This window comes from Lepus europaeus, unplaced genomic scaffold, assembly GCF_033115175.1.
Source record: "Lepus europaeus isolate LE1 unplaced genomic scaffold, mLepTim1.pri SCAFFOLD_84, whole genome shotgun sequence".
NCBI classification, from domain to species: domain Eukaryota; kingdom Metazoa; phylum Chordata; class Mammalia; order Lagomorpha; family Leporidae; genus Lepus; species Lepus europaeus.
Genome location: NW_026909612.1, coordinates 625,056 through 633,515, shown reverse-complemented (window position 1 = coordinate 633,515; position 8,460 = coordinate 625,056).

Sequence of the window (8,460 nt, the reverse complement as noted above, 5' to 3'; positions counted from 1 at the left end):
ACAGATATATCATGTTTGTTTGCCACAGTTCTTCTAGCTTTCTCCCTAGAAAATACGAATGTGTAGAGCTGGTGTCCCCATGATGAGCCAATTAGTGTTTCTATGGTACAAAATGAAATGTTCCCTGATAAAAGCATTCAAAACCATAAAGTCCATGGATAATATCAGGAATACACAAACACAGAGGTTGTAGGAATATCTGGGATTGAGTTAGCCAAAACAAAACCGGATATTTCCGCTTTCATCCAGTCATATCTGGACATTCTGGTGTGGAATTCGTATGAAATGGACCGAGAAAACCACAGTAAAAATTCTGTGGAGAGAAGCAAAGTCTTTTCGTAGGCAAGTGCATAAAATGTCATCGATACAAACAGAAATATCATGTTTGTTTGTTGCAGTACCTCTCGCTTTCTCCCTAGAAAATACGAATGTGTAGAGCTGGTGTCCCCATGATGAACCAATTAGTATTTCTAGGTTACAAAATTAAATGTCCCTTGATAAGAACATTCAAAACCATAAAGTCCATCAATAATATCCAGAAAACACAAACACAGAGTCTTTCACAATATTTCGGATTGAGTTAGCCAAAACACAACCGGATACTTCCGGTTTCATCCAGTCATATCCGGACAAAGTGATGCGGAATTCGTATGCAATGGACCGAGAAAATCACAGTAAAAATGGTTTTGGAGAGAAGCAAAGTCGTTTCGTTAGGCAAGTGCATAAAATGTCATCGATACAAACAGAAATATCATGTTTGTTTGCCACAGTTCTTCTAGCTTTCTACCTAGAAAATACGAATGTGTAGAGTTGGTGTCCCCATGATGAAGCAATTAGTGTTTCAATGGTACATAAAGTAATGTTCCCTGATAAAAACACTCAGAACAATAAAGTCCATCGATAGTATCCAGAAAACACAAACACAGAGGCTTTCACAATATTTCAAATTGAATTAGCCAAAACACAACCGGATATTTCTGGATCCATCCAGTCATATCGGGACAAACTGTTGTGAAATTCGTATGAAATGGACGGAGAAAATGACAGTAAAAATCCTTTGGAGAGAAACAAAGTCTTTTCGTTAGGCAAGTGCATAAGATGTCATCTATACAAACAGATATATCATGTTTGTTTGCCACAGTTCTTCTAGCTTTCTCCCTAGAAAATACGAATGTGTAGAGCTGGTGTCCCCATGATGAACCAATTAGTGTTTCTATGGTACAAAATGAAATGTTCCCTGATAAAAACATTCAAAACCATAAAGTCCATGGATAATATCAGGAATACACAAACACAGAGGTTGTAGGAATATCTGGGATTGAGTTAGCCAAAACAAAACCGGATATTTCCGCTTTCATCCAGTCATATCTGGACATTCTGGTGTGGAATTCGTATGAAATGGACCGAGAAAACCACAGTAAAAATTCTGTGGAGAGAAGCAAAGTCTTTTCGTAGGCAAGTGCATAAAATGCCATTGATACAAACAGAAATATCATGTTTGTTTGTTGCAGTACCTCTCGCTTTCTCCCTAGAAAATACGAATATGTAGAGCTGGTGTCCCCATGATGAACCAATTAGTGTTTCTATGGTACAAAATGAAATGTTCCCTGATAAAAACATTCAAAACCATAAAGTCCATGGATAATATCAGGAATACACAAACACAGAGGTTGTAGGAATATCTGGGATTGAGTTAGCCAAAACAAAACCGGATATTTCCGGTTTCATCCAGTCATATCCGGACAAACTGGTTTGGAATTCGCATGCAATGGACCGAGAAAATCACAGTACAAATGGTTTTGGAGAAAAGCAAAGACTTTTTTTTAGGCAAGTGCATATAATTCATCGATACCAACAGAAATATCATGTTTGTTTGCCCCAGTTCCTCTAGCTTTCTCCCTAGAAAATACGAATGTGTAGAGCTGGTGTCTGCATGATAAACCAATCAGTGTGTCAATGGTACCAAATGAAATGCTCACTGATAATAACACGCAAAACAATCAGTCCGTGGATAATATCAGGAATACAAAAACACAGAGGCTGTATTAACATTTCAGATTGAGTTACCCAAAATAAAACCGGATATTTCTGGTTTCATCCAGTCATATCAGGACAAACTGGTGTGGAATTCACATGCAATGGACTGAGAAAATCACAGTAAAAATGGTTTTGGAGAAAAGCAAAGTCTTTTTGTTAGGCAAGTGCATATAATTCATCAATACAAACAGAAATATCATGATTTATTGCCCCAATTCCTCTACCTTTCTCCCTATAAAATACGAATGTGTAGAGCTGGTGTCTACATTTGGAACCAATTAGTGTTTCTTCAATACAAAATTAAATTTTCCCAGATAAAAACATTCAAAACAAGAAGTCCATCGATAATATGCAGAAAACACAAACACAGGGGCTGTAGCAATATTCTGGATTGAGTTAGCCAAAACACAACCTGGTATTCTGGTTTCATCCAGTCATATCCGGACAAACTGGTGTGGAATTCGTATGCAATGTACCGAGAAAATCACAGTAAAAATATTTTTGGAGAAAAGCAAAGTCTTTTCGTTAGGCAAGTGCGTAAAATGTCATCTATACAAACAGAAATATCATGTTTGTTTGTCGCAGTTGCTCTAGCTTTCTCCCTAGAAAATACGAATATGTAGAGCTGGTGTCCCCATGATGAACCAATTAGTGTTTCAACGGTACAAAATGAAATGTTCCCTGGTAAAAACATTCAAAACAATAAAGTCCGTGGATAATATCCACAAAACCCAAACACAGAAGCTTTCGCAATAATTCTGATTGAGTTACCCAAAAACAACCGGATATTTCTTTTTTCATCCAGTCATATCCGGACAAACAGATGTGGAATTCCTGTGCAATGGACTGTGAAAATCACAGTAAAAATGGTTTTGGAGTGAAGCAAAGTCTTTTCTTCAGGCAGTGAATAAAATGTCATCCATACAAATAGAAATATCATGTTTGTTTGCAGCAGTTCCTCTAGCTTTCTCTCTAGAAAATATGAATGTGTAGTGCTGGCGTCGCCATGTGGAACCAATTGGTGATTCTAAGCCCAAAATTAAATGTTCCCTGATAAAAAAGAATCAAAACAATAAAGTCCGTGGATTACAGCAGGAATAGTCTTCCACGGATGCTGTAGCAATATCTGGGATTGAGTTAGCCGGTTTCATCCAGGAATATCCAGAGAAAGTGGTGTGGAATTCGTATGCAATGGGCTGAGAAAATCAGAGTAAAAATGGTTTTGGAGAAAAGCAAAGTCTTTTCGTTTGCCAACTGCCTAAAATGTCATCGATACAAACAGAAATATCATGTTTGTTTGCCACAGTTCCTCTAGCTTTCTCCCTAGAAAATACAAATATGTTCAGCTGGTGACTCCAGGTGGAACAAATTACTGTATCCAAGCTCAAAATAAAATATTCCCAGATAAAAAACATTCAAAATAATAAATTCCGTGGATAATATCTGGAATACACTAACACAGAGGCTGTAGCAATATCTGGGATTGAGTTAGCCAAAACTAAACTGGATATTTCCGGTTTCATACAGTCATATCCGGACAAACTGGTGTGGAATTCCTGTGCAATGGACCGAGAAAATCAGCTTCCAAACGTTTTTGGAGAAAAGCAAAGTCTTTTCGTTAGGCAAGTGCATAAAATGTCATCGATAGAAACAGAAATATCATGTTTGTTTGCCGCAGTTCCTGTAGCTTTGTCCCTAGAAAATACGAATGTGTGGAGCTGGTTTCTCCTTGTGGAACCAATTACTGTATCCAAGCTCAAAATAAAATATTCACCGATAAAAAACACTCAGAACAATAAAGTCCATCGATAAAATCCAGAAAATACAAACACAGAGGCTTTCAAAATATTAGGATTGAGTTAGCCAAACAAAACAGGATATTTCTGGTTTCATCCAGTCATATCCGGACAAAGTTTTGTGGAATTCGTATGCAATGGATCGAGAAAATCACAGTAAAAATGGTTTTGGAGAAAAGCAAAGTCTCTTCGTTAGGCCAGTGCATAAAGTGTCATCTAGACAAACAGAAATATCATGTTTGTTTATCGCAGTTCCTCTAGGTTTCTCCCTAGAATATACGAATGTGTAGAGCTGGTGTCCCCATGATGAACCAATTAGTGTTTCAATGGTACATAATGTAATGTTCCCTGATAAAAACACTCAGAACAATAAAGTCCATCGATAGTATCCAGAAAACACAAACACAGAGGCTTTCACAATATTTCAGATTGAATTAGCCAAAACACAACCGGATATTTCTGGATCCATCCAGTCATATCGGGACAAACTGTTGTGAAATTCGTATGAAATGGACGGAGAAAATGACAGTAAAAATCCTTTGGAGAGAAACAAAGTCTTTTCGTTAGGCAAGTGCTTAAAATGTCATCTATACAAACAGATATATCATGTTTGTTTGCCACAGTTCTTCTAGCTTTCTCCCTAGAAAATACGAATGTGTAGAGCTGGTGTCCCCATGATGAGCCAATTAGTGTTTCTATGGTACAAAATGAAATGTTCCCTGATAAAAGCATTCAAAACCATAAAGTCCATGGATAATATCAGGAATACACAAACAGAGAGGTTGTAGGAATATCTGGGATTGAGTTAGCCAAAACAAAACCGGATATTTCCGGTTTCATCCAGTCATATCCGGACAAACTGGATTGGAATTCGCATACAATGGACCGAGAAAATCACAGTACAAATGGTTTTGGAGAAAAGCAAAGACTTTTTTTTAGGCAAGTGCATATAATTCATCGATACCAACAGAAATATCATGTTTGTTTGCCCCAGTTCCTCTAGCTTTCTCCCTAGAAAATACGAATGTGTAGAGCTGGTGTCTGCATGAGAAACCAATCAGTGTGTCAATGGTACCAAATGAAATGCTCACTGATAATAACACGCAAAACAATCAGTCCGTGGATAATATCAGGAATACAAAAACACAGAGGCTGTATTAACATTTCAGATTGAGTTACCCAAAAAAAAAACCGGATATTTCTGGTTTCATCCAGTCATATCCGGACAAACTGGTGTGGAATTCACATGCAATGGACTGAGAAAATCACAGTAAAAATGGTTTTGGAGAAAAGCAAAGTCTTTTTGTTAGGCAAGTGCATATAATTCATCGATACAAACAGAAATATCATGATTTATTGCCCCAATTCCTCTACCTTTCTCCCTATAAAATACGAATGTGTAGAGCTGGTGTCTACATGTGGAACCAATTAGTGTTTCTTCAATACAAAATTAAATTTTCCCAGATAAAAACATTCAAAACAAGAAGTCCATCGATAATATGCAGAAAACACAAACACAGGGGCTGTAGCAATATTCTGGATTGAGTTAGCCAAAACACAACCTGGTATTCTGGTTTCATCCAGTCATATCCGGACAAACTGGTGTGGAATTCGTATGCAATGTACCGAGAAAATCACAGTAAAAATATTTTTGGAGAAAAGCAAAGTCTTTTCATTAGGCAAGTGCGTAAAATGTCATCTATACAAACAGAAATATCATGTTTGTTTGTCGCAGTTGCTCTAGCTTCTCCCTAGAAAATACGAATATGTAGAGCTGGTGTCCCCATGATGAACCAATTAGTGTTTCAACGGTACAAAATGAAATGTTCCCTGGTAAAAACATTCAAAACAATAAAGTCCGTGGATAATATCCACAAAACCCAAACACAGAAGCTTTCGCAATAATTCTGATTGAGTTACCCAAAAACAACCGGATATTTCTTTTTTCATCCAGTCATATCCGGACAAACAGATGTGGAATTCCTGTGCAATGGACTGTGAAAATCACAGTAAAAATGGTTTTGGAGTAAAGCAAAGTCTTTTCTTCAGGCAGTGAATAAAATGTCATCCATACAAATAGAAATATCATGTTTGTTTGCAGCAGTTCCTCTAGCTTTCTCTCTAGAAAATATGAATGTGTAGTGCTGGCGTCGCCATGTGGAACCAGTTGGTGATTCTAAGCCCAAAATTAAATGTTCCCTGATAAAAAAGAATCAAAACAATAAAGTCCGTGGATTACAGCAGGAATAGTCTTCCACGGATGCTGTAGCAATATCTGGGATTGAGTTAGCCAAAAGAAAACCGGATATTTCCGGTTTCATCCAGGAATATCCAGAGAAAGTGGTGTGGAATTCGTATGCAATGGGCTGAGAAAATCAGAGTAAAAATGGTTTTGGAGAAAAGCAAAGTCTTTTCATTTGCCAACTGCCTAAAATGTCATCGATACAAACAGAAATATCATGTTTGTTTGCCACAGTTCCTCTAGCTTTCTCCCTAGAAAATACAAATATGTTCAGCTGGTGACTCCAGGTGGAACAAATTACTGTATCCAAGCTCAAAATAAAATATTCCCAGATAAAAAACCTTCAAAATAATAAATTCCGTGGATAATATCTGGAATACACTAACACAGAGGCTGTAGCAATATCTGGGATTGAGTTAGCCAAAACTAAACTGGATATTTCCGGTTTCATACAGTCATATCCGGACAAACTGGTGTGGAATTCCTGTGCAATGGACCGAGAAAATCAGCTTCCAAACGTTTTTGGAGAAAAGCAAAGTCTTTTCGTTAGGCAAGTGCATAAAATGTCATCGATAGAAACAGAAATATTATGTTTGTTTGCCGCAGTTTCTGTAGCTTTGTCCCTAGAAAATACGAATGTGTGGAGCTGGTTTCTCCTTGTGGAACCAATTACTGTATCCAAGCTCAAAATAAAATATTCACCGATAAAAAACACTCAGAACAATAAAGTCCATCGATAAAATCCAGAAAATACAAACACAGAGGCTTTCAAAATATGAGGATTGAGTTAGCCAAACAACACAGGATATTTCTGGTTTCATCCAGTCATATCCGGACAAGGTTTTGTGGAATTTGTATGCAATGGATCGAGAAAATCACAGTAAAAATGGTTTTGGAGAAAAGCAAAGTCTTTTCATTAGGCAAGTGCATAAAATGTCATCTAGACAAACAGAAATATCATGTTTGTTTATCGCAGTTCCTCTAGGTTTCTCCCTAGAATATACGAAAGTGTAGAGCTGGTGTCCCCATGATGAACCAATTAGTGTTTCAATGGTACATAATGTAATGTTCCCTGATAAAAACACTCAGAACAATAAAGTCCATCGATAGTATCCAGAAAACACAAACACAGAGGCTTTCACAATATTTCAGATTGAATTAGCCAAAACACAACCGGATATTTCTGGATCCATCCAGTCATATCGGGACAAACTGTTGTGAAATTCGTATGAAATGGACGGAGAAAATGACAGTAAAAATCCTATGGAGAGAAACAAAGTCTTCTCGTTAGGCAAGTGCATAAAATGTCATCTATACAAACAGATATATCATGTTTGTTTGCCACAGTTCTTCTAGCTTTCTCCCTAGAAAATACGAATGTGTAGAGCTGGTGTCCCCATGATGAACCAATTAGTGTTTCTATGGTACAAAATGAAATGTTCCCTGATAAAAACATTCAAAACCATAAAGTCCATGGATAATATCAGGAATACACAAACACAGAGGTTGTAGGAATATCTGGGATTGAGTTAGCCAAAACAAAACCAGATATTTCTGGTTTCATCCAGTCATATCTGCACATTCTGGTGTGGAATTCGTATGAAATGGACCGAGAAAACCACAGTAAAAATTCTGTGGGGAGAAGCAAAGTCTTTTTGTAAGGCAAGTGCATAAAATGCCATTGACACCAACAGAAATATCATGTTTGTTTGCCCCAGTTCCTCTAGCTTTCTCCCTAGAAAATACGAATGTGTAGAGCTGGTGTCCCCATGATGAACCAATTAGTGTTTCTAGGGTACAAAATTAAATGTTCCTTGATAAAAACATTCAAAACAATAAAGTCCATCAATAATATCTAGAAAACACAAACACAGAGTCTTTCACAATATTTCGGATTGAGTTAGCCAAAACACAACCGGATATTTCTGGTTTCATCCAGTCATATCCGGACAAAGTGGTGTGGAATTCGTATGGAATGGACAGAGGAAATCCCAGTAAAAATGGTTTTGGAGAAAAGCAAAGTCTTTTCATTAGGCAAGTGCATAAAATGTCATCGATACAAACAGACATATCATGTTTGTTTGCTGCAGTTCCTCTAGCTTTCTCCCTAGGAAATAATAATGTGTAGAGCTGGTGTCTCCGTGTTAAACCAATTAGTGTTTCCAAGCACTAAATTAAATGTTCCCTGATTAAAAACATTCAAAACAATAAAGTCCATGGATAATATCAGGAATACACAAACACAGAGTCTGTAGCAATATCTGGGATTGAGTTAGCCAAAACAAAACCGGATATTTCCGGTTTCATCCAGTCATATCTGGACAAAGTGGTGTGGAGTTCGTATGCAATGGACCGAGAAAATCACAGTAAAAATGGTTTTGGAGA